Source organism: Schistocerca cancellata, chromosome 6 (genome assembly GCF_023864275.1).
Source record: "Schistocerca cancellata isolate TAMUIC-IGC-003103 chromosome 6, iqSchCanc2.1, whole genome shotgun sequence".
NCBI classification, from domain to species: Eukaryota; Metazoa; Arthropoda; class Insecta; order Orthoptera; family Acrididae; genus Schistocerca; species Schistocerca cancellata.
The window spans coordinates 12,513,223-12,539,426 of NC_064631.1; positions in this window are offsets into that span (position 1 = coordinate 12,513,223).

A 26,204-nucleotide genomic window follows, 5' to 3' on the forward strand; every position below is an offset into this window, starting at 1 on the left:
GCGATCGCGATTCTTAAATAGATGTATTTGTTTTATGTTTTCTACGTAGATATCCTGAAGATGCCTAAATAAGGCGAAACGCGTCGTTGAAAAATAAAAAACTAAAATCGCAACCAAGGTTGTTTTCAACCAGTACTGTTAAGCACTGGTTTGCTGTGTGCCACATGTGGATTGTAAGAAATTCTGTAGAATAAATTAATATCTGAATTCTCTGTTCATGGACGGCATCTGTTCCTCGCTCCTGTATCCGCTAAAGAACTACCCAACGTACAAAGGAAGGCATAACAATTTTAAGAACTGGTACAACTTTCCTTAAAACGTACATTTAATAAAAGTCAGTAAGAAAATTTGGTATCTCACTTGATGAACTGGTAAAATGCAAAAATTATTGTCTCAGTAATGTCAGCGCAAGACACCTAGCGCCAAGGTGTAAAGTTACGGCCCCTCTTTCATAACAATACATTTTCACTTACGTTTGCAACATGTTTGTTTAGTTCTACTCTTATCGAATAAATCATTCCTCCGTGATAATACGCACAACAGACTAACGGTCTGCTGTATCACTTTAATGAAATCGCGAGATACGAAAAAGTTTTCTGTTACTAAATTTGAGAGTTTGGAATGTCACTGTCAACAAAATTATCACTTAGTCCTCAATTCATTCAAAATATTTTCACGTAACTATATATTAGATATAAAAGCTGGAAAACAGTTTTTGTCGTCTAGAAGATGAAGTGTTTTGAATGGTATATATATAAGACGACAGCTAAATACGAAGCACACGATCTTCATCAGCAAGCAGTATCAAATGGACGTTACAGATATAGGCAGTAAAAGTAGTTTCGATCTATACCAGCCAAAAACCTATGTATCGAAGTGTCTTGTTAAAATAAAATAGTAAATAATGATTTTCTTAAAGGACATCACACTCCCCGTTGACTGCAGAAATTATTTACCTCACTATTGTTTGTATGCAAACAGTGCCGAGAACATCGATTTGCAACGATTTACGTGAGTGATGTTAACAAGGGTAACTTTTACGGGAATTTACATCACTTCACGAGGTACAGAGATTCACACTCTTCTGATGTTGCTGCATTTCTACAGCGAAAAGACCTGTTTTTGACGAGGACATGTATGCATGTCGGAGAATTTTAAAGTCTGACATGTGCTGAGTGAAAATCCTTTGCAGTGTCGCTTGAGAGTGGCCCATCGGCCGAAATTACAATAGTGAAAGCAATAATTTCTACAGTCAACTGTGAACATGATGTCCTTTACAAAATTCTATATGACTTTGAAGAGGGGTTAATCAGTTAATATATCATATAAGTTTGTAGTAGTTTAGTTATTTATAAGTTGTGAAATTTTTTCTTTTTCAAAAGACAAGTTCTTTAGTTGTTCGGTAATACACGGAGAAGATTTTACACGGTGAAGTTAAGCGACCATATCTGAGGTATGATCGCTTACGCGGAAATGTCCCAGAGGCGATTCACGTGATGTGCTCACGACTTTGCAGAAATTATCTGAGGAAGTGGTTTTATGGTCCTGAGTACGTTCACTGTTTGTGGCAGCATAACTGTGTGCTCCAAACATAGCAGCTGCAATACACAGGTGACAATAAATCAGTCCCTGTTGTTAGTGAGGCTTTTCATTAATTTTCTGAACATAGTTGTACTCACAGCTACCGCTATTATAATGCATCAGAATTCCCATGTCTTCGGCCAGGGTTTCGGTATCATCTTCAGGCAACACAAATACTTAAATATTTAGAATATTTAGCTATCTTTTCATTCGCTGTTATGTGATTCATTCACAAACGAGTTACCCTTTCTAAGAAATATGCCTTCAGTTTATCTAACCTTGAACTAAGAACACATATCTAAAGTCATAATTTACAATCTGTTTCAAATGCCTTGTGGACTAAACAAAATTTGGTGTGTTCCCTTTCTAACAGACAACATATCCAACTTGTTCAGACATATGCAGCTGCAGTGTCTTCAGTTACATCAGTGTGGATATTTGAAATGTTAACTTGTCAGTTACGATTCACCTAGCTGCTGCGCCAACATTTCAAACTGTGGGTATTACCAATAAGTTCAGCAGTCCATTACTGCTGGTGCAATATTTTGTCTTTAATCTTAGTTCTTTTTTCCGCAGAATCACTTTTATTGTGTGCTGTCGTTCTGTTAATATTGTACTATTAGCAAATACAACAACAGCGAGCACATACCTAATTTTACGATAAAAATAATGATTTTCCTAGGGAATTCAGATAATGTCTTCGCTCAAATGGCTTGAGTGTATGGCAAACGAAGTGGCATCAGTATGTAAAACAAATTGAATGATGCCAATTTATTTCTCTTACTGTACTCATGGACGGTAGGTCTGAGATTAGTATCTCAGAGGTTTTAATTATTGGAATGTAAGGAATATCTTGGTAGTGAGTATGAGCAGCACTAACCAGGAAGAGCTGCCAAAAGATGTACATTCGGCAACAGAGTATGCTTGGGCAGCTATATTACCTCCCTCACATTCCAGCAGTAATTTTATGTGAATCATGTCCATAAGAAGTGACATTGTACAGTTACTTACACTGAGAATTTTAATACTTCTAGACAAAAAACTTAGAACATTTGCAGGATCCTATTCTGGTATGAAACCTGTAGAAAAAGTACTGCATAACCAACACAGTACTGCATAACTCAGCACACAAAGTACTCCTGAGAAACTTCTACGAGTGGTTGTGCGAGCTAAAATACCACTGAACAGGAGCTTAGCGTTTCATATGTATACGTTGAATCTCTTGTGCTGCAGTGCGACAGTATTGTTTGTTCTGATTAAAATGTTACATTTGCTGCTTTGCCGTGCAACTGTAGTGAAGTATTATGCAGTTATATATTCTGTAGGCAGATGCCTCCTTAACAATACAACAATTTCTACTGTGCATCTCATGCGTTTGTTGCTAGCATTGGACCTAATCTTATAAAATTTTAAATTGTAACTTGAACAGCTCTAGACCTGCCTATAACTCTCTTCGCTTTTAGATCATCACCTGTAGAAAATATAATCGAGTCGTTATCCATGTCTATAAGGTAAAAAGATTGTAGTACGAGACATCTTCCACATGACAGAAATGAATATAATTTTTATTACTTTCTATTACAATAAATTTAAAATGCATTTCTCATCTGTTAGATCAGATAATGTTTTGAAAGAAAAACTGTTCATTTAATAAGTTCGATCACTTTCACTTACACTATTTCTATGTTGTGAGGTCTTCTCCTAGGTTTTGATGTAGACATACAGTATCCAATAAGGGAAGACAACTCATACTTGGGATGAAACACGTTGTTATCACAGGAAAAATGGTGGTTTCGAGTGATCAGCTACTGCTATCCCGAAACTATTCTCGTTACACGTAGTGATCAAATAGAAAGTGTCTCAGGTTAATATGGCTCTGCCAACTAGGATGTAGGCCTAGAAATTAACGAGCCAACATGAAGCCAAAAAATTATTTCTGGGGGGTGGTGGGAGGGGGGCAGTAACATCATCTCTAGTCTCTTTACAAGTAAATTAAATTCCTTTTTGGTGGTCCATGTTGTTGTGACTCAATTATGTACTCTTACGCGTGAAGGAACATCGTAAGAGTAAACAATTTCCTGCGCCCCGATTTCGCACTAGGTTGGTACATATGGCTCTGAGCACTATGGGACCTAACTACTGAGGTCATCAGTCCCCTAGAACTCAGAAGTACTTAAACCTAATTAACCTAAAGACATCACACACATCCATGCCCGAGGCAGGATTCGAAACTGCGACCGTAGCGGTCAGGCGGTTCCAGACTGTAACGCGTAGAACCGCTCGGCCACACCGGCCGGCTTCCCAGTAAGCATGAGCGTTATGCAGCGCCGTGGCGTAGCTCTTTGCATGGACTACAAGCGCTGGGTGCTACAACACAGTCTGTGTGTGCTCGAGTTACACCCTGCGGGACCAGTAACGTTGGTCTTGCAGAAGCCGAAGTAGACGCAACAATAGATTATAGTTTCCTTCGCTGAGATCGTATCCGCGGAAACGCGTCCTTCAGTTGGTTCACGACGACCGAGGGAGTCGCAATTTTCCAGTTGCTGTGCTCGAGGTGAAGAAGCAAGAACAATACGTACCGAGCCACATGTACGGAAAGGTAAGGGATATGTTGTATACAGTTTCATGTAATGAGCGTAACACCGGCAAGTGCGTGGATTACACATTACAGAGCTATGAAATTCGGTCCCATTACGTACCGATGCGCTTTCATATATCGCTTTTAGTGTGGCTGCAGAGGCTTCTAATTTTTGCTGCAACCACAATGAATTCGGCTTCGACGTTATTTTCACGATATTGCTTGTTACGAAAGGCAAACAAGATGATGATGTACGGCGTAGATATTATTTCTTTCGCTTGAAGTGAGGACTGATACTGCGTGATTTTGTGTGTTCGGCATTTCGCAGAAAGTCAAAATGCAAAGAGACGTAATATGCGTTGTGCTCCTGTGTCTCTGCCAGAATTTCTTTATCGTTCATACACATCTCGAGAGTAAACCATTTATTGCTTAATCACCGTAAGCGCTAGTCCGTGTAACTTTTGCATTGCATTAGTTAATTGTTGGCCGTACATGCAGTTACTAGCGGGTCATCGGTTCGTTGATGCTTTTGGTGATTCTTTGGCGTAGGTCGTGGGTAACCGGATGACAGAGCGCCGTAGCCAACGAGTGACACTCAATCTGCCAATATTTCTTCCGAAGACGTCTCGATTTCGTAGATTTTTGTAAGGCTGGGTCCTAATAGCACAGTGGTTCGCTTACTGAACCGGCTTAATGATCTGTCCGATTCACTTGCCATAATTCATGACGGTTCCCGTCGCCAGCAGTAGCGCACAGCGGAAAGGCCGCTGGCTCCGTATGTGCAGTGTCACCTCTCGATGTGCCTCTCACACCTCACGCTACCATTCCTTGTGTGGAGGACTTGTAACCATTCTTTACGATAATATCAGCAGACACTGACTTTGAAGTCGTTTACCTGGCGTCAGTCATACTGAAAACTTCTCCTTAAATGTGAGTTCCGAACAAGTTGCGTAAATAAAGTCAAGAGCGTGGTACACCCAAAACTGCGAACAAAACGAAGCGTGTTCGTACTTCATATCCGAGACCACAAACTTAACCGTAGCTTGGTAGTATGGTGAGCTCGAGAAATTCTTCTTTCTGGTGTCGGACATGAATGACGAGCAGATGACTGGTGAGATTGTCCCACTTAAGGAGCCAACAATTAATTAATATCAATAATTAAATAAAATCAAACACAAATGGTACGACATTAAGGTGTTCGTGTACGAATGGAAAAGGCTGCTTATATAATCAAGCCATGAAAGAAATTGTAACACGCACGAGATAAATTTTAGCTACAGTGCGACGAGAGGAAATTATGCCTCTAACAGTTATAAACATTATCTATCCGACATATGAAAAAACAGTGAAATAAAATAATGATAAATATTAATTATTTATATAATATTTTATGATGTAATTGGACATATCGATGTGTATCATACAAAGACAATGATAATTGTAAATTCCTTTTATGATCTGCGTTTGTCTTCCTTCGTTTTCACCTTTTGTTGGTTGGCTTTTGTAGGTTCCGGACGGAAGATGCATATCAAATTGAGGTCTGTCAAGAAATTGTAATTATTTGTTAATTATTACTTGAGAATAGAATTCATTATTATTATAAATATGGGTGAATAATTATTTGTAACTTTAATTCCTCTCTCAATAAGTATTATCTGTATTAATTATTTCTTTCCGCTGCAAGGAGCGCAGCTATTGATGATAGCGATTTGTATCGCGTTTTTATCTGTGTTTCTTACGAAAGTATCCCCGACCGTGGTGGCCCTGCGGTTCTAGGCGCTTCAGCCCGGAACCGCGTGACTGCTACGATCGCAGGTTCGAATCCTTCCTCGGTCATGGATGTGTGTGATGTGCTTAGGTTAGTTAGGTTTAAGTAGTTCTAAGTTCTAGGGGACTGATGACCTCAGATGTTAAGTCCCATAGTGCTCAGAGCCATTTGAACCCTTACGAAAGTGTCAAAGGTTTACATGACGAAAATTAGTCTAGATAGTGCACAATATGGAAGTAAAGTTTAATAAGCATTTCAAATACTTATCCTGTTAAAAGGAAATTTGCTCCAGCAATAGAAAGCCTTTATCAATTGTCCGCCGCCATCTTAACAATTATTTCAGCGGCAAATTCAAATTACACAACTCTGCAGACATAAATGCCGAAGGTAATAAAAATATGGAAAATTAAATGTGCACCGGTGGTCCCGAACACATTTGAATGAAAATAATTCCAATCAGATTGGTGCTTTAAAAACAGTGCTCATAGCACGATCCATATAACAAATTTTTCTTGCTGATCTATGGAGACGAAATTAATTACACACGAGTTGTGAAGAATATTGTTTCAGGTAACATACGTCAGTGTTGTGCGCGGCTGATATTCGGTGGTTTTAATGACCATTTTGCTGAAGATAACTGTTTGCAACAGAATCAACAGTTGTATAGAATCTGTTGTATGAACTGTGATTTAGTGACACAACATTTTAACACAACGTTAACTTGGAGTTCTTTAGCAACTTGACCAAATCTTTAGCCGGGAGAAAAAATTATTTAGTAATTACTCACTGTAATGAAATAAGATTATGATTTTCATCTACAAATTAAGTACCAAACCACTGAACAACATAGCGAACGCCACAAAACGTCTTTATTTTCGTGCTGTTTACACAGCACAAAATAACAAATCTCCGAGTGGGCGTGGACACGACTCAGCTATTAAGGGGAAGGACGAGAGAACGAATCGTCTCACCATTCGTTGTTACCGTTCGTCCTGTTCTGCTGTCGGCGGCAGGCGCTGCGTCGGTGCGGCGCGCCGCCCCCTAGCTGTGCTGCACGGGTCGGCTGCCCTCGTCAGCAGCAGCGGCTTTGCGTCGGGGCCCACAGCTGTACGACCTCCGCGTTGTCTGCCCGTGGCCGAAGCTGTGCTATCACGGTGTTAGAAGGCAGGTGTTGGCGCTGAGTGGAGGAGCGCCGATGTCCTCTCGCTTCCGCGGTGTCTTCACGACTCCATCTTTCTCCCTTCACTCTCTCTCAGAACATCTCCACTTAGCAATATTCTTGCTTTCGGCGTTGTCATTGGCACGAAATTTTCAATGCAGCCCAATAACAGATGTCCGTTTCATCGCCACGCCTCTTCGTGTAGGATGGAATTTTTTTATCTGGCTTGGGCTGGCGTGTGGCTCGTGAATCGGATCCTTTCTCACGGTTTCACATTCTTAAGATGTTTTCCTGCATTCGGAAGCTGTTGGGAGATCAGCTACACTAGACTTCTTTACAACCGCTCTCTTTACTTGAGCCCTGGACAGACTCACGTTTGGGCTCCGTCTCAAAATCTGCTGGCCTCCGTCATTTACAAGGAATGTCCTCACATCTTAAGAATGCTGTCGTCTTTCACACGCCTCCGTGAGCCAATTGTCTGCGCTTTTTGTACGCTTCTCCCTGCGCCCGGGGGGTGCTGGAATTTTCGGCACGTCCCTGCTTTCTAAGCAGATAAAGTGACTGCCGCCAGGCCAGAAGAGCTCGACATGCTTTCACCCGTAGATTCTCGGTGTTCCGTTGTAATGGCTGCAGGTGTCCGTCAGCACTCGGCACGGCACGCTTCTCGTTGTCAGACAGGCCCTTCGCATCGTGTCCTTCGCATCGTGCCCTTCGCATCGTGTCCTTGCAGAACGACTGCAGCCGGGGCCTGGCCCCAGGATGTCCGACCCGGCCGCTCCCGGCGCGTTGGAGGAAGTGGCCGCGGTCGGACGTGTTACAGTAGGCACTGTCGAGAATTTGATCTCCCCAAACGACCAAAACGAAAACCATAATTGAAGTAAAAGCAGTCTTGATTTCATTTCCTGTAGGATCGTCATGAGACCATTTTATTGCTAGGGGAGAGAAGGAAACGGTGGCGTGGAGCACGCTGTCCTAACAGGTGTGAGGAACTATGTGCACTGTATACCTAGGAGTGAAATGGTGTGACGATGATCCTAGAGGAGGTCGAAACGGGTCCCCGAAAGAAATTAATGACTTACATGCGATCGAGACTTCCCTTATTAAAGTAATTCTCTTATAGATTTATTGATATCTCTTCTTTCCACTACTTACGTTGCAAAAATTTCTCAAAAACAAAAATGCATTACTCTTATGAATACCCATGTATCTCAGACTTAAATTGAGCTATTCAGCTAAAATTAAATGACAAGCATGTTCAACTTCTGTAATTGAGAGGAAATAGTGATCGATCTCTTTTTGTTTTCGTATTTTCCTTTCCCCTCTCAATGTTTGCTATACCTGGGCCAGCTGTTCCCTCCTTTGCGTGTACTATATTTTTGTTGACAGCTATTTTCTGGTTAATATGAACTCTGCAAGTAAATCCAAATTCTATATCTAGAGGTTGTCTGTTTGCAAGGGAGGAAGATAACAAACGAAGTATTTTTTTTTTTTTTTTTAATTTGTGTCGTTACATATAGTTCGCTATGGTGATGGTATGCTATGCTTTGAGTGGTGTGTAGTCTATTTTATATATGTGAGTAGCAAGAAGTAATCACATGCAGTGCTACATATACCGATATAATATGCAGAATTCTATACGACTAAGTAAAATTCCTTTGTTTTTGTAACTGTATGGTATTTCATCAAAGAAATAGCTTATATTTTTTCTGAATTTCTCAAGTTCAGTGCCTTGCTTAAACACTAATATTAGCACGCGGTGTAGCCTCCACGGCCGGCAAAGCAGGTGGTGACTCTTGCATCCAATCCATAGAACCGATAGCGAATACCGTCCTACTATACGTTATGCCACGCCTGATCGACCTGTTAACGTAGTTCTGTAGGAGTTGTTGGTTTGCGAGCCGCACGAGTCACTTCTCGTCGCCCACACGTTCCCGACTGGAGACAAGTCCGGAGATCGTATCGGCCGGGGATGTTGATGCTTGTTTCGCAGAGCACTTTGAGCCTCAGCTGCACTTGCGGGCGAGCGTTATCCTGTTGAAACAACACATCACCTTCCTGTTGGAAGAGCGGCAAAAGAATGGGTCTAACAACATTCTGCACGTACCGAGCGCTGATTATGTTCCCCTTCACGAATACCAAAGTTGTACGAGAGTTGTAGCTTAGCGCACCCCTGACCAGAAGGCTCGCGGTGGGGCCGGTGTGTCTTGCACGAACGTACTCGAGCTCTTCACTCGAAAAGTTCCAGTCTCCACTTGGTTCACGTAGTCTTTCACAACGTTCTTCTTTTTCATTGGTTGAATTGCATCCCAAGCAAAAATACATCATTCTAAATTCTACAGACATTTGACTCAAGTTGACCATTTCACGGACTACAGTAATATATTACAACAATATTTAAACAAAGAAGTTTTATAAGCATTTGGTCACAGTCAATCCAATCACTATAAATATTAATATATGTTTGTCGATAAATAAATATGCCGGTATTCTTGCGCAAGTGCGCTCACGATAAGTTACAACGAATTTCCGTTAAATATTGTTTAAACAGTTATTTATCTTTCTTGTCAGAATCGTCTTTGTGTCTGCTTCAGTTGTCGTGTCGACTAACACACGCGATTGACCACATTTGCAATAGCATAGCTTTTTAACAGCATTTTCCAGGGTTGATAGGTATCGGACAATCCTGAAATCTGAGATACTGTTTGTTAAAATCCCATAAAACACTTAAAAGTTGTTTAACCTTAGATTAATTATGAAAATATTTAGTTACTGTCGCTGTATCCCCTAAAAGCGATGTCTGGCCTTTTTAACGTTTTCTCGCTACAATTGTATACTTTAAATTTTACTGTGTCTTAGCTTTAACGGAAGTACTTTTATTAAATGAAACAACAAGTTTACTGTTACCAGCCACCGTTTAATTTATTTCCACAACGCGTTTCAAAGGTTTAAACCTCCATCATCGGGAGGATTTACATTAGTTAGTATGACATTTGTGTGTGTGTTGTGTTACGATTTTTTGGAGGAACTTGTGGCACTGCCTGCAGTAGTCACAGGTTCGTTTCGCTGTCGTAATACATCACATGTATACTGTCACATTTGTAAAGAAATATGGCGTCGCATTTAAAGAAGTACTTTTTCCTAATGGAAACCCGAGGCGAATCTTGAAACTTTTCATCATGCGCAAGTGCTGCCAAATGTTGGGCGTCAGTACAAAAATATCAGCAAGTCAATATAGCAGTTAATACATGGATGTGGTTGGTTTGCTATTTCCACAGTGTATCTGATTACTGTTATTTTGCATACATAAATGCTTTGGCGCACAGGGTGGGCAGCAATCTGAGGTTGCCTGCTGATGATGTCATGGTGTAAGGCAAGGTATCGAACTTGAGTGACTGCAGAAAGATAGAAGACGACTTAGACAAAATTTCCAGTTGGTGTCATGAGTGGCAACTACCCCTAAGTGTGGAAAAAATGTAAGTTAATGCAGATGAGTAAGAAGATCAAATCTGTAGTGTTCGGATACATTATTACTAGTATCCTACCTGACACACTCAAGTCGTTTAAATATCTGGGTGTAGTGTTGCAGAGCGTTATGAGATGTAACGACCACGTCGTAGGGAAGGCGAATGGTCGACTTCGGTTTGCTGTGTTTAGAATCTGTACCAGGTCGGATTGCAGGAGGACATCGTAGCAATTCAGATGAGGGCTGCTAGCTTTGTTACCGGTAGGTTCGAACGAAACGTTTTACGGATATGGTTCAGGAGCTCAAATGGAATTCCTGGAAGGAAGGCTACGTGCTTTTCGAGGAACACTATTGGGGAAATTTAGAGAACAGGCACCTGAGGCTGACTGCCGAACGATTCTATTGCCGCTAACGTACATTGCACGTAAGGATCACGAAGATAAGATACGACAAATTAGGGCTCATACAGAGGCATGTGGACAGCCGTTTTATCCTCGCTATACTTGCGAATGGAACAGAAGAGAAAATGAGTGGTAGTGGTGCAGGGTACCCTTCGCCACGGACCGCACGGTGGCTTGCGGAGTCTCTATGTAAACGTAATGTGGATGTAGCCCTGAATCTCTCAGACAAACAGAAGCTAAACGATGTCAAAGTTAGCGTAAGGAGGGCTATGCGTGAAGCGTTCAGTGAATTCGAAAGTAAAATTATATGTACCGACTTGACAGAAAATCCTAGGAAGTTCTGGTCTTACGTTAAATAAGTAAGTGGATCGAAACAGTACATCCAGACACCCTGGGATGATAATGGCATTGAAAAAGAAAATGACACGCGTAAATCTGAAATACTAAAAACCTTTCTCTAAAGCTGTTCCACAGAGGAAGACCGCACTGCAGTTCCTTCTCTAAATCCTCGCACGAACGAAAAAATGGCTGACATCGAAATAAGTGTCCAAGGAATAGAAAAGCAACTGAAATCACTCAACAGAGGAAAGTCCACTGGACCTGACGGGATACCAATTCGATACTACACAGAGTACGTGAAAGAACTTGCTCCCCTTCTAACAACCGTGTACCGCAAGTCTCTAGAGGAACGGAAGGTTCCAAATGATTGGAAAAGAGCACAGGTAGTCCCAGTCTTCAAGAAGGGTCGTCGAGCAGATGCGCAAAACTATAGACCTATATCTCTGACATCTATCTGTTGTAGAATTTTAGAACATGTTTTTTGCTCGCGTATCATGTCATTTCTGGAAACCCAGAATCTACTCTGTAGGAATCTACATGGATTCCGGAAACAGCGATCGTATGAGGTCCAAGTCGCTTTATTTGTTCATGGGACCCAGAAAATATTAGATACAGGCTCCCAGGTGGATGCCATTTTCCTTGACTTCCGGAAGGCGTTCGATACAGTTCCGCACTGTCAAATGGTTCAAATGGCTCTGAGCACTATGGGACTTAACTTCTAAGGTCATCAGTCCCCTAGAACTTAGAACTACCTAAACCTAACTAACCTAAGGACGTCACACACATCCATGCCCGAGGCAGGATTCGAATCTGCGACCGTAGCGGCCACGCGGTTCCAGTCCGCACTGTCGCCTGATAAAGTAAGAGCCTACGGAATATCAGACCAGCTGTGTGGCTGGATTGAAGAGTTTTTAGCAAACAGAACGCAGCATGTTGTTCTCAATGGAGAGACGACTACAGACGTTAAAGTAACCTCTGGCGTGCCACAAGGGAGTGTTATGGGACCACTGCTTTTCACAATATATATAAATGACCTAGTAGATAGTGTCGGAAGTTCCATGGGGTTTTCGTGGCTGATGCTGTAGTATACAGAGAAGTTGCAACATTAGAAAACTACAGCGAAATGCAGGAAGATCTGCAGCGGATAGACACTTGCTGCAGGGAGTGGCAACTGACCTTTAACATAGACAAATGTAATGTATTGCGAATACATAGAAAGAAGGATCCTTTATTGTATGATTATATGATAGCGGAACAAACACTGGTAGCAGTTACTTCTGAAAAATATCTGGGAGTATGCTTATGGAACGATTTGATGTGTAATCATCATATAAAGTTAATTATTGGTAAGGCGGGTACGAGGTTGAGATTCATTGGGAGAAAAATGCAGTCCATCAACAAAGGAGGTGACTTACAAAACACTCGTTCGACCTATACTTGAGTATTGCTATCAGTGTGGGATCCGTACCAGGTCGGGTTGACAGAGGAGACAGAGAAGATCCAAAGAAGATCAGCGCGTTTCGTCACAGGGTTATTTGGTAAGCGTGATAGCATTATCGAGATGTTTAGCAAACTCAAGTGGCAGACTCTGCATCGCGGTGTAGCTTGCTGTCCAGGTTTCGAGTGGGTGCGTTTCTGAATGAGGTATTGAATATATTGCTATCCCCTACTTATACCTCCCGAGGAGATCACGAACGTAAAATCAGAGAGAATCGAGCGCGCACGGAGGCTTTCCGGCAGTCGTTCTTCCCGCGAACCATGCGCGACTGGAACAGGAAAGGGAGGTAATGACAGTGGCACGTAAAGCGCCCTCCGCCACACACCGTTGGGTAGATGTCGATGTAGAGCCTCAGGTGGCCCTAGTGCTACCCTGGGGTCTCAAGTCACTTATTATCATTAGACCAATCCACACATCCACTAGGTTTGGATTCACGCAGCTTTCTGAAATACCGTAGTAATAATCTGTATAGCTACTTCTTTATCCTAAAGATAAAAGTGCCCTCATTGATAAATACACTCGCAGTACAGCAAAGAAGTCTGCAAGGAATTTAATGCCTGCGAATTTCCTTAAAATGGAGTTTCAGGGTAGACGGCTCTCTCGTTACTTTTTACTTCGCCTCCGCTGTAAAGCGTCGCGAGATACGGTGGCACACGAGCCGCTCCGCATACTGAGCACCTGCGCGGGTTCAAAGTTGGCGAGAGCGCGGCCGCCGCTCGGCGGAGAGCGTGAGATGTGGTCGCCGTGTAGCCCGCCCTGCCAGCGCCCGCTGCAACACTTGTCACACAAACCCTGCGCTTTATTTTTGTCCCTCCCTCGCACACCTACATACGTGCTCACATGCGTGCACAGCTAAAGAGCGTCGCGAGCACTTTTCTGCAAGTGCATCGTCAACGAACACCCAAATGCAGATGTGAGGCTTCAATTTGATATACAAAAACATTTTTACTAGATGCAAAATAAAACTGTATCACCACAGTCTCTTCTTTAAATTCCTGATGTTCTGCCCAAGAATCTTCCGAGAAGCGATGAGGTTGCGCTACGCTGCTGTTCTTCTACCGGATTTTTAGTTTCCACCAGCGATTCTACCTTTTATATCCCCTGCGTATTCCTGAATTGTATCTCAAGCTATATGATTCACCTAATCTCGTTGTTAAGATTATGAATATGTCAAGAAATGAGCTATAGTAACACAAACACAGGCCTATAGGAGAAATGCAAGTTAACGTGTACCCGTAACAACCATAAGTCTTCTCGTCATAAGCTTTACCACCATTAGGTTCACGAATATTCTCTCGACAAGTCTTGTGTTTATCTTTAATAAAAAAATTACTGATGCCACTTTCAATGTTAATCTTCATATTTTTGCCGACTTAATTTTCACCTTAGTCTTCATTTACTATCTCTTTTGTCTGTACGTTCGAAATTATATAATTCATCTTCCACATTATCCTTAGTATCCGCTTTTTTTACCCCAATGTTCATCCGATTGCGATATATCTGTCTGTCTGTTAATACCGTCTGTACTTGTTCGCCTTCTTTGTCCTTATAGTCTGCTCCCTCGGGCATGGGTGTGTGTGTTTGTCCTTAGGATAATTTAGGTTAAGTACTGTGTAAGCTTAGGGACTGAGGACCTTAGCAGTCAAGTCCCATATAATTCACAGACATTTGAACATTTGTCCTTATAGTCCACCTAGTAAACAAATCCAATTACGACACTACTAAAATCTTCTCTAATATTTTCTTCTGTGCACTGGGGAATTTTAATCATTCGTCACTGTATACACTGGTAGCAGTCAGTAGTTTCCCTGCTGACAACTACACTATACAATAAAAAATCTTTTTTCGGGTACAGATATAAAACATGGTGGACCTAACCAATTTGGAATTGATGAATCTGAAAATGCAGTTAGATTTTCGCCATCAGCCTCCAATTTTTTGTTACGGAGGTTTTTAAATGCTTGTATCTAATAACAGAGAATAGGGTGGTCTACATTAAATTTACACAATATATAACATACTTAATGCCATATAACTATCTTACCTTAATTTTCTGGGCCTCATGTACATTTTTACAAGACAAATTGTAACATTCATTTGCTCGATAGTGATGTTGCTGGTGGAGGGTTGAGTCTTTTTGATGACAACTTCCTTCTGTGGGATGTACATCCTTCACGCTTCAGAAACCAACAGTAGTCACTTAACAGTGAAGGGTTCCATCAACCTTTATAGCGGCTTTCCAGTCGCAAAGTGTCCTGATGCTACCTTCCTTCCTGTTCGTCACTAACCGCTCTCAAATTGGTAGCGGAGAAATTTAAATGAGAGTGAAGGAAGTGCGTTTTTAGTGACAGTCTGCATCCAAGATATTTATGGTTCTCTAAAAGAGGTCCCACTAATATGTCACTGTTTTCTGCTCTTGTATTCTCTTGGAAACCTTGAACGACATTCTTAAAAGAACTCCAGGCTGTAAGTTCTAACTGACTTAGTTTTTGTTCGAAGTTCTTATCATGCATTAACTTCCTACTTTGTGGCCCAATAAAAATCCCCTCTTTCAGTTTGAAAGACTTCACGTGGTACATGAAACTATTAGCATTCTTGTCCATTCCCTTGACAAAATTCTTCATAAGGCCGAGCTTAACATGCAGTTAGGGAAGGAAAACATTTTGAGAATTCACCAAAGGTACATATTTCACATTTTCTCTCCTTGGAGCCAGTTTCTCTCGTAGTGGCCGCTGTTTAAGTGTATAATGTTTATCTGTTGCACGGCTGTTCCAAAGACAAAGGGAACAGCAATACTTTGTGAAATCACTCTAGAGACCAGTTACTAAACCAATCACCTTAAGATCTCCCCATATTTTCCAATTTTCTTCCTTGTACTTAATAGCTTCAAGTATCTCTGACAAATTTACGTAGTTCTCATTCATAGTCACAGAGTACCCTACAGATACAGATGTAAAAGTATTACCATTATTCAATAGGACAGCCTTCAGAATTGTCTTGGAACCGTCAATAAACAAGCGCCATTCAGTTGAATCGTATGGTCTGTTTAACTGTTTCATTCATTCTCCTACATGACTACAAGCACAAAAATTGTCCATCATACGGTAATATGTCATCAGATCTATATTACGTAGCCTAAAGTGAGTAATTCTTGTTTCTTCATAAAGTAAGTTCCATTCCTTAAGATGTGAAGATAGATTTACTGCGTGCTCCTTGGATAAGTGTAAATCACGAACTAGGTCATTCAAGTCTGCTTGTGTAATTAAATGTGGCCTTCGTTTTGGAAAGTGCTCCTCTTCACTTGATTGACATTGTGCATCCTCAGCGTTTGTAGATGCATGATCAGAATTAGGAATTTCTTCCCACACTAGTAGAGGAGTTGGAACTGGCAGGTTCGAATCCTGCCTCGGGCATGGATGTGTGTGATGTCCTTAGGTTAGTTAGGTTTAAGTAGTTCTAAGTTCTAGGGGACTGATGACCACTGATGTTAAGTCCCATAGTGCTCAGAGCCATTTTTTTGGAACTGGCAGGTCTTCACCCTGGGGAGCAGGTCAAATTCCTGAAGGCAGGTTAGGGTACTTAATACTGTTCTTATTCTTTGATGAAAATCCAGTTATATTAGTCAAAGAGAAGTAACAATCATCAACATGATTTTGAGGTACTCGCCAGATCATGGGTATGCCAAATGGTAAGTGCTCTTCGTTTCCTTTCAGCCATTGTGTTAGTTTAGAATTGCACATAGTGCAAGTTATGTGAAGTGCCCAATCTTCATCCTGATCTCTCAGTTGCAATTTCAAGTATAAATCATACGACGTCTTCAGTAAGTCAGAAATTGGTCGTCTTTTTTCCTTGTCATGACTTCACTACACATATAACAAAATGAATCGGGATGGTATGTACATCCAAGTTTTGATTTCTTGATTCTACAAAACACTTTTCTGTCGAATGAACTTAGCCAGATCAGTTCCTGAAAAAGAAAAGAAAAATTCAAAGACTTGAGATAATATAGAAGAAAGAGTAAGCAAATGTGTGTGACTGGAGCGTTTAAATACAAAATGTAAAATACGCTAATGTTACATATTGCATTTAAAAAGTAGTTGAAATTAAAGTTAAGAGCAAAAAGGGTCCTCCTCTAACTTTTATCACACTCCATTGAAACACAAAGCACTTAAAAATTATGCAGTAAATTCAACTATGTCATATACCATTACTTGCAGGTCATAGCTTTTAATCCTGACGTGATGGACACTTTCTTATTTCACATTTTATGTCACATTACAGCACAGAATTAAGTTGTATATGTACTTTGTCTGTACCAAAACCACTGTTGACTATTATCGAATGCTGAATCTCATAAAAGCTGTAAGTAATTTCTCACTTTCAAAGGTTACGTTTCTCCTTAGCGGCGGGCCTAATAAGTGCTTCGACGTAATACGTACACATGCATGATTATGATTTGATCTTTTCTCATTGCAGTTTCTGAGCTTTTTTTAAAGATTGGCTGAGTAGCTTCATGAGTATTCCTTTATGTGCATTTCCGTATCCAGCAATGCGGCTGTTTTCGCTATTTCTGTGCTAATGCAGTCCTTAATTTTGTAGCTCTATAATTTATTTTTCTTGTGCTTGGTATCTCTTTCTATTGTTCTCCACTTCTAAATTATTATTTTGTCTTTTAAATGTCTTTTCAGTAGTTTCTTGGCGTCAGTAATCACCACAACATAAGTATTCTCGTGTTTAAGCCATTTGCTTAATTTGAATTAGTTTTGTGTAAAGTCTCTAACATTTTTGTTTTCTAATTATATTTTATTTGCGATACACTTCTTTTTGCCACTTTTGTGTATTTTTCGCTGAACAGTATTAAGACAATAATTTTTAGCAGCAAGGCAGTAAGCAATTAGTATCTTTAGAAGGGCTGCTCACTACTCTTCTGCTAAATCTCCTACAATAAGACGTGAGAATTCTGTGACAGTGTGTTCTTCCTTAGTATTTTTAGCGCTTACTAGGGGCTAAAAAATCGCATATCACTCGAGTGTGCTTGGTGAACAATCTACAGCATATTCATTGAAATTTACAATTATTCCTTTGGGTTACTGAAGACTCTACCCAGCGTTTTTCAGCGACCAGGCTTTACGTTCCGAGGGGTTCCAGTGAATGTGAGATCTTATCAACAGTGACTGCTTCATGTGATGGTACTGGGGAATTTACCTGCATCTATTCCTGGGATTTGGCCTGTTTTCATTTGGCAATACACACCATTTTCCTTTTTTTTAACAGAAGTATTCCTTGAATTTCAGTCAGAACGGTGACTGCTGAAAACTACCCATCAAGATAAACTACCCGATCAAAGGTGTCAGAACATTTATGAGTGGACATTATACCTACATTTAGAAACTGAAACTAGAGAAGTGATTTTAGACACTTGGGACTGGATCGAAGTCAAAGGTGTAAATCATCGTAGATGTCTTCCATTTGTTCAGGTCAGGACCCTGGCCAGGGTAGTCCATTTCATGGACGTTTTGGTCCTCAGACCAATCCCTCATATATGCTACTGTGTGACGAAGTCCACTGTCGAACGTCTCCGAACTGCTCCTCTCCCGCACACAGTACGCAGTACTGCAAAACGTATTCGTATGCTCCCGCACTTAGCGACAGGAAGACCGCACTGTAGCCACGAAGAACACTCGCATCCCGTAGCAGTACCTCCTCTGCACGTCACCGTTGGCACCACACACGGTGGTAACACAAACGATAGTAACGTTTCGCAGGTTTTCGCCAAAACGAAACCCTTCCATCGGCTTGCAAAGTGACATAAATCAAAATCACTTGTTTCCGTCACCCTGTGTCCATGGCGTCCGTCCTCACACCAGCCCTGGCGCTGCTCAGCCTTTACAGAAGCGTGTGGCTCATGAGGAGCAGCTGTTCCACCGTTGTGCGCCGTTCTCTACAGCTCCCTGCGCACAGTCGTCATGCTAGCTATATTGCTGGCAGCACTTGGGGCTCATGAGTGTTTCGCTGATGAAGTCTTCTTGGGCTTCCATCCGGATTGCTGCGTTAAATTTCGCGAGTCTATGTTGGCTTTGGCAGAAGATAATGAGAATGACACTCATCGAAACTGCTGAAGGTAGGCTGTAACACCCCACCCGTCACTTATCTGGTTTTGGCGTGTGTTCAGCCCAGTTGATTGACTAACACATCAACAGAGAATGCGAAACAGGCGTAATGCGAAGTGCGAGAAGAATTCTACAATACACAGCCCATGAAACCTTCGTGGAAACTTTGCCGACGTGATCCAACAAATTAATCAGTGGCCTAACTCAAGCTGGAGCGGGCACAATTTCACCGAATTCAGCATGCCAGGGCGGCGTCGTTCTGCGGACGTCGGCTGGCCTCGTGGTGTTGCAAGGCTGCGCTCGTCGATTCACTCCTAGCTATCTTGCTCAGTACATAACTGAACGCAGCCCTAAGCTGCCTATTGTCGCTTCCCTGTGCCGCTCCCCAGCCACACGCCGCCACACGGCCGCGGTCAACTCTGAATACTTCCCTGTGATAAACTAGCCTCCAGTAAATCGACGCATTTCCAAAACGTTTTCATGTCACGTGAATTACTTTAAAAGCATCACCCAACATTAATTATTGCAATACGTCCATACTATACCTTCTACAAGGTGCATTGTGCCTTGTCAGTCAGTTTTGTTCAGCCCTACTGTTCGCTCAACGTGAGTTCGGGGATCTTTAATGACTTCATGTATTGGGCGTAGTTCTTGCCATCTTACCAGGCAAGTGTCCTTTTGTGTACATAGTTCCACGTAGTCAGCGCGCACACAACTTTCCCACTAGAGGGCGCCCCGCTAAGCACAACAGTGCAGGTGCAGCGCTCGTCCGTCTCCGCACTACGAGATGGCACTGCATTAGAGACGGACCAAATTCTGCTTCCGCCGATCTGCGTATTAATATGTAACACAGCCAATGAGATTGCTGCTAACGTAGAACCTTTTCTCCTCACGGATCACACTCGCGCAGTGATACCTGAACGCGTGAGGTATTATAACGAGTGTACAGACCTCCGAGTACTCAGTCTGCATTTGTCTGCACCAGTCTGCATTAGTCTGCATTTGTCTGTACCGGTCTATGGTCAAGTTTCAGTCTGCGCCTAAAAAGACTATCATATTCCTGTATATAGCCATGAAGATAAATGAATAGACACTTTGTCAAGTATCAGAGATATGTGAGAATCCAGTTCTGTTTAAAGTTGGTCACCGTCAATCTGCTACTCTAAGCGTGCAAGTGGCATTTCTATCGTCTGACGTAACGGCAGAAGATAAACACGCCACGATAAGACCACGAGACATATTGCTGACACTCGCCTACTTCATTAGAGCGACGAGTCAAATAATCCGATGGTGTGTGTATCGAAGATCTTACAGTACGCACACCACATGTCCTAAAAAGAAAAGGAAAAATAAGTAATGCAATGTACTTGACATGCGGATTATTCATAATAGAAAAGATAAAATCATTTTGCTATCTGGTGGTCTCGTTTCGGAAGGCAAGGAATGTGTTTGGAAACTTCGAAACAGTTAAGCTCTCCAGAACAAGATCGGAGCCTTGCATAAAGACTGCAGTCCTTGAATAGTCGCCTGACAACTGGGTAACGATACGAGTGTAGAAAATAAAATGCGGCGATAGTGATAAATGTACCGCAATGATGAAGCTACAAGAAAAAAAAGGGTAGCGTCATGTTCCAAGGTGTTACCTACAAAACGTAGTTCTATTATGACTAACACGATTGGCATCTTCTGCTTTATCATTTACTCCTACCTATTCAATAAAGCAGTAACACCGTTATGCAATATGGAGAGAAGGACGAATGCAATGCATACATTTTGTGAGGTACTAGCAGCAACTTTGGTTCGTCAGCCTCCACAAAAAGTCGGTACAGAACAATTCAAGCACAAAGGACTATTATGTCATAGCTATTGTCGGGGTCGATTTTAAACAATACGAGACACTTCCAGAAATATTGTCTTTTGGCATTACGGTCGTTACTTTCAATACCACTAGGGCAATTTTTGAAATAACATCTAACAGGACATATGGTGAAAAGTAACAAAGGTAGTTATGCAAAAAGTAAAAGTGCGACAGCTGCTTCTTTTACTCTATTGCAGTAAACGTATCAAACTAAGTAAGTTCAGATATGGCTAACAGGCTACTATGAAGGCAAGTGATAGTTTTGCAGATTAAGCTGTATAAAATTATAGTGAGTGTAATTAATTCTTCTGTGATGCTGTGTGTAACTATAACATTGGTCGTATGCAAGCCACTGAGTCCCTTATTCTTGTAAATGCATACTTCATGTAAGATATCATTGCTTCCAGACGCGTTCAGCGTACAAATAAGTTCCTAATGTATTATAGAAAACTCTAATAGACGAAGACTTACGAACCTAGGTTGCGAATAGGGCGGGTTCCTTAGGAGAATGACAGCTGCAGCAACCTATAATTGAAAACTGGACAATGGTGTCGTTTCCAAAGACAAATTTTTAACGCAAAGTAAAAACCAAACATCCCAGTGTTCGAATCCACACCACTTATAGGTCATAGCTGGATATGGCAATCTTTTAAACAGTTCGCGAGCAAGTAATACCAATATATACCTCGAAATTTTGTAAATCCCCGTCGCCAGTTTTGTAAAGGCCTCCTCGCAACTGCTGTTGCCGAGTTGCCACTGTTCTCGCGGTAAACCGGGTTTGTGAGTACGTGAAACGGTTTCAGGTGCAGTACACCGCTAAGACAATTTCTTCCTGCCACTATTAACAGCTACGCCCAGGGTCATGTAACAGCATAGGAGAACGAAGGTTTTTAAAACACTCCTACAAATTAGAAACAAAGTTACTTATCTTTGTGACATGTTCAATATTGAAGTCAGAAAGGTGGTTTGTAATAAAACACAAAAAGGCCTTCAATGGCAAATAATCGTAGGTAAACTTCACAGTACATAACAAATGCAATTTACATCAACTGTCTGTTTTCTTCTAAGAGTTCACTAAACGACGTTCCCTGTCTGTGTCACACCTGGACGATGATTTAGAACCAACTGGGCGAGAGCTGCTCTTCTGTTTTCCGAGTAGGCTTCTGTCCGTTGTCGTCCGGCCTTTGGAGGGTTGTACTCGGCTGGCAATTGGCCGAGGTGAAGTCGATATCTTCATCCTCAGCGCCGCCCGTGGCCCTGGTCCACCCACGCAAATGCCGAGTCTAAGGCCCTGACACCAGCTCACATCGTTGCCCTGGCTGTGTCTTGTTCTGACGACACAGCACGAACCAGTGAAGTAAAGCTGTTACATCTGTAGGGAGGGAGTAGCCCCTGGCAGCCAATTTTTTGTGCAAGACAGCTTGTGCAGCTGAGAACTTGAGACACATTAATATGACGCGCTTCAGATCCGCCTGATCATAGTGTCAAAAAGCGATGATTTCCAAGCGGTGTAGGTGGGCGGGGTAAAATCCCCAGGCGGAAGAGAGAGATCACGTTACTGAAGTGAACCAGGGCCGAGAAGAGCCGTTCGGTTGTATTTGTATGGCTGTCATCTGATCGCCCTCATCGTGCTACCATATACGCCACTCACAGTTCCATTCGTGATAAGCAGCTTCCTTGATCATCGAACTGAAATACGTATAAGGGATCACTGTTCGGCGTAGATGTCGCTCCGCAATGTTCCTTTTTGCAAGGGGGTTAATACTTTCATTATGAAGAACGCCATGAAATGAAATGAAATGATCGTATGGCTTGTTCGCCGGGAGGTCGCAGTCGAGTTCGGCCGCCAAGTGCAAGTCTTATTTCAGTCGGTGCCACATTGGGCGACTTGCGGCCGATGATGAGGATGATATGATGACGATGACAACTCAACAACCAGTCCAAGAGCGGAGAAAATCTCCAACCCGGCGCGAATCGAACCCGGGCTCAGTGCATGGAAGGAAAGCACGTTACCACCTAGCTAAGCAGCCGAACACATGGACAACGCCATAATGCAAGCGAACGTCAGTGCCCGATGTCTGCGTGTCTGTTATGGCTTCCAAGGAATCCAAGACGATTCTGCTAGTTTCTTTATTAAAATCCGGATGTTGTAGTTTCTGAATGACACTTTGGGAGATCCTGAGGATCATTACCAGCTATAAAATATGTTTGCCCTAATAAATAACCCCCTTCATGGCCAGTAACACTGCCTTCTAGATAGACGATTCAGACGGCAGTGCCAACGTTTGATATGTGTCGCCAGAGAGGCTGAAAAAGGCGTGCCCCACACCCGCCTCAGTTTTAGAGCCATCCGTATAGATGCCAGCAGACTGTGGTCCATGACGAGTAAGGAAGTGCTCGAAGTCGGGGTTAATGTTCGGCCCCCTTCTGAAATCGTATGGCAAACATGACACCGAGGCTGGAGTGAAGGAAGTACCAAGCGAAGAGTGAATTCAAGGGAGTTTCGAGTGTTGTAGAAATAGTAGTTAGTAAAAGTTCTCGCTATTTGTCACAGTTCCGACTTAGTGAGGGAGTTAGGTTCGTCCTTCGTCTGCGAGATGCCTGCATGGGTCCTCAGAATAGGAACACCAGGGGGCACAAGCAAATATGAAGAACCGACTAAAGAGAAAATTATCGGATAACATCAGCTGACGTACGGTAAATAACGGCACGGTATTGCAGGCGCTTCCACTAACAGTGTGATCATGCACACTGATTCCATGGCTGCAAGAACGAGACGATGCACTCTATAATGGAGAAATGTCGTTTATCAAAGTCTGTTTCGTCACAGTACCATAGACGATGCTCCCATAAAGAAAGACAGGGCGGTTCAAGAACTTATACACAGATAAGAGGACTGTAGGTTCCACTCCCCACCAAGCCACAGCAAGCATCCGCAATATATTCGCATATTCGCATTGTGTTCACTTTTTGTGTGAGGTATGTAGGGCGGCCGGTATGACCGAGCTGTTCTAGGCGCTTTAGCCTTGAACGGCGCGACCGCTACGGTTTCAGGTTCGAATCCTGCCTCGGACATGGATGTGTGTGATGTCCTTAGGTTAGTTAGATTTAAGTATTACTAAGTTGTAGGGGACTGAGATGTTAAGTCCCATAGTGCTCAGAGCCATTTGAACCATTTTTGAGGTATGCAACATGGCGTGTCCACACTAGCTTGCAATCGATGTAGACGCAAAGTAGCTTAGCATGTAATTGTAAAGGAAGGCTGCGTGGACCAAGCTTAAATTCAGATCAGAACTAATTGCGCCATTTTCTCGTGAATACCAGCAATGCAGATTTTTCGGGCGACGAAGTGAGTCGTTTCCTGAGTCACATGTGGCCAACTTGTTACATTTGTCGTGAAGCCATAATCTTGTCACCCAAAAATACGGCAAATGGCAGTAGACACAAACTCGTCCTCTTACTGAAGAACATTGACGTTTGAGGCTAAACAGACTCTCTAGGTTGGCGAAATAAACAGTATATAGTAAGGGACCCACTATAGCACCCTGTGGAACGCCACGGGGCACTATACGACCACTGTATAACACATTGTCATGGTCATGGACATAGATGATACGACAGTCGATCAAACCATAGGTAACTCGTAAAAGCAATACCGGGAGGAGGAGCAGTTTGAGCCTGTTAATGAGCACAGGTATCATTAAAGCCGTCAGGTACCTGTTAATCAGGAAGGTTCGTTCTATGTCCATCCCAACGGATGTGATATTGTCAGTTATACGTCTGCCCTTACGAAAGCCGTATTGCGTCTGGGGTTTGCAAGTCTTGATTTTTTGACCATTCCTTCTCTCAAAACGCCTGATAGTTAGTCGCATATAAGGGAAACCCCTATGCAACTGTGTATGTACGATATGCATTACGAAACGTATTGTAACAAAGTGTTGTGCATCAGTCGGACGGCCATTGCCTAGACAAAAGCAAGTAGCGCCATGATGCGCTTATTTTAAACCTACAGACTGGAGGCGTGAGACTGTTTCGTTTTCGCCTGCTGGAACCATCTACACACCAACAAAATATAGCTGATAAACACATCATTCACTAAAAGGGTTATGCAGTTATGAAACAGACATTTCAGCTGCAAAGTTTCTTTCGAAACGATTTAAAGGAGTTTACTAACTGGTTACACCAAGACTAAAATGGTTCAAATGGCTCTAAGCACTATGGGACTTAACATTTGTGGTCATCAGTCCCATAGACTTGAACCACTTAAACCTAACTAACCTGAGGACATCACACACATCCATGCCCGAAGCAGGATTAGACCCTGCGAGCGTAGCAGCAGCAGCGTGGTTCCGGACTGAAGCATCTAGAACCGCTCGGTCACAACGGCCGTCACACCAAGATTACTTCTATACTCCTTACTGATCTCTCATACCACATTATGCGACAACAGATGGGCCCAGACCACACTTTAGTTGATACTGACTCTTGCAGGTCCATTTGTTCCTCTCGACGTAGGTTTAATTTATGATAAATACAAGGACGGGTTGTTAGTTACTTTGTGTTTGCTTTATAGATAAAGTGGTTATAATGTTAATTAGTCTTCACATTTCAGATTGTCAGTGACTGTGTTAGCGAATACAACGGAACTGCGCCACAACTTCTAGAAACTGTAAAAACCCGCGTAAGCTGAAGCGTCAAGTCAGAAAGCAGCAAGCTGATGGAACGTAGAAATGACACCACCAGAATCGGATGGACTTGCGGAAAGAGGAACCGAAGAAGTTATTCAAACAAATAAATAAAGACGAGCAAGTGCACAGGTAAACACGGAGGAGACTGGTTGTATGTGAAGTGCGCCAGCGGGAATATACCATTACTACCTTTGTAAGTAGGCTTTTTATGTTTTCTTATTGGCAACGTTACGTAGCGCTCTGTATGAAAATCACTGGCTGTGCTGTGTGCAGTCTGTGGCTAGTTTGCATTTTTGTCTGCCATTGTAGTGTTGGGCAGCGGCAGCTGGATGTGAACAGCGCGTAGCGTTGTGCAGTTGGAGGTGAGCCGCCAGCAGTGGTGGATGTGGGGACAGAGATGGCGGAGTTTTGAAATTTGTAATACTGGATAGCATGAACTGCTGTATATATTATGACTTTTGATGACTATTAAGGTAAATACATTGTTTGTTCTCTATTAAAATCTTTCATTTTGCTAACTATGCCTACTAGTAGTGTGTGCCTTCCATAGTTTGAATCTTTTATTTAGCTGGCAGTAGTGGAGCTCGCTGTATTGCAGTAGTTCGAGTAATCAAGATTTTTGTGAGGTAAGCGATTTGTGAAACGCATAGATTAATGTTAGTCAGGGCCATTCTTTTGTAGGGATTTCTGGAAGTCAGATTGCGTTGCGCTAAAAATATTGTGTGTCAATTTAAGGACAGTCATGTATAATTTTTCTAAGG